Genomic DNA, 1,148 nt, shown 5'->3' on the forward strand with positions numbered 1-1,148 from the left:
TCACAGCTTTTTTAAATGTCAAATCAGAATGTACAAAGTGGCTATAAGGATCACAAATGTAGTGCAGTAAAAAGATTAATATTTACTGTTGAAATGTAGAATACGTTAGCATAAAATTGAAAAAGAAAATGATCGATGAGCTTAGGAATGATGAAAGCCATCATTTAACTGGATTTGTGTCATTTCTATACCGGCAAGTCATGATCTAGCTATTTCCTTCCCACCCTGTCGGTGTCCACTGAAAAAGCAGCAGCGCCCTCTGCTTTTTGTAAAGAGGAGTGAAAAAAAGCTTACAGCACCTGGTATTCCCAGGCGGTCTCCCATCCAAGTACTGACCAGGCCCGACCCTGCTTAGCTTCCGAGATCAGACGAGATCGGGCGTGTTCAGGGTGGTATGGCCGTAAGCAAATATTGTGCCTACCAAAGGGCCTTTTAAAGATACAAAGAGGAGGAAAAAGCTTACAGCACCTGGTATTCCCAGGCGGTCTCCCATCCAAGTACTGACCAGGCCCGACCCTGCTTAGCTTCCGAGATCAGACGAGATCGGGCGTGTTCAGGGTGGTATGGCCGTAAGCAAATATTGTGCCTACCAAAGGGCCTTTTAAAGATACTATATCACCACGCTTTGCTCTTTCGTCTATACAGGGAGCGCCTGCAGATTGCCAGACACACTCACAGCTTTTAAATGTCAAATCAGAATGTACAAAGTGGCTATAAGGATCACAAATGTAGTGCAGTAAAAAGATTAATATTTACTGTTGAAATGTAGAATACGTTAGCATAAAATTGAAAAGAAAATGATCGATGAGCTTAGGAATGATGAAAGCCATCATTTAACTGGATTTGTGTCATTTCTATACCGGCAAGTCATGATCTAGCTATTTCCTTCCCACCCTGTCGGTGTCCACTGAAAAAGCAGCAGCGCCCTCTGCTTTTTGTAAAGAGGAGTGAAAAAGCTTACAGCACCTGGTATTCCCAGGCGGTCTCCCATCCAAGTACTGACCAGGCCCGACCCTGCTTAGCTTCCGAGATCAGACGAGATCGGGCGTGTTCAGGGTGGTATGGCCGTAAGCAAATATTGTGCCTACCAAAGGGCCTTTAAAGATACTATATCACCACGCTTTGCTCTTTCGCCTATACAGGGAGCG

General features: G+C 44.5%; 3 non-coding genes across 3 annotated transcripts; all 3 read right to left on the reverse strand.

Moving 5' to 3' along the window:
• Positions 1–287: 287 nt before the first annotated feature.
• LOC129116174 (5S ribosomal RNA) lies at positions 288–406 on the reverse strand. Its single transcript, XR_008533447.1, has one exon. It is a non-coding gene; the product is annotated as a 5S ribosomal RNA (ribosomal RNA).
• A 50-nt stretch (positions 407–456) lies between these two features.
• LOC129116175 (5S ribosomal RNA) lies at positions 457–575 on the reverse strand. The gene has a single exon (XR_008533448.1). It is a non-coding gene; the product is annotated as a 5S ribosomal RNA (ribosomal RNA).
• A 379-nt stretch (positions 576–954) lies between these two features.
• LOC129116176 (5S ribosomal RNA) lies at positions 955–1,073 on the reverse strand. Its single transcript, XR_008533449.1, has one exon. It is a non-coding gene; the product is annotated as a 5S ribosomal RNA (ribosomal RNA).
• Between the last annotated feature and the right edge of the window lie 75 nt (positions 1,074–1,148).

Source organism: Anoplopoma fimbria, unplaced genomic scaffold (assembly GCF_027596085.1).
Source record: "Anoplopoma fimbria isolate UVic2021 breed Golden Eagle Sablefish unplaced genomic scaffold, Afim_UVic_2022 Un_contig_12882_pilon_pilon, whole genome shotgun sequence".
Lineage (NCBI taxonomy): Eukaryota > Metazoa > Chordata > Actinopteri > Perciformes > Anoplopomatidae > Anoplopoma > Anoplopoma fimbria.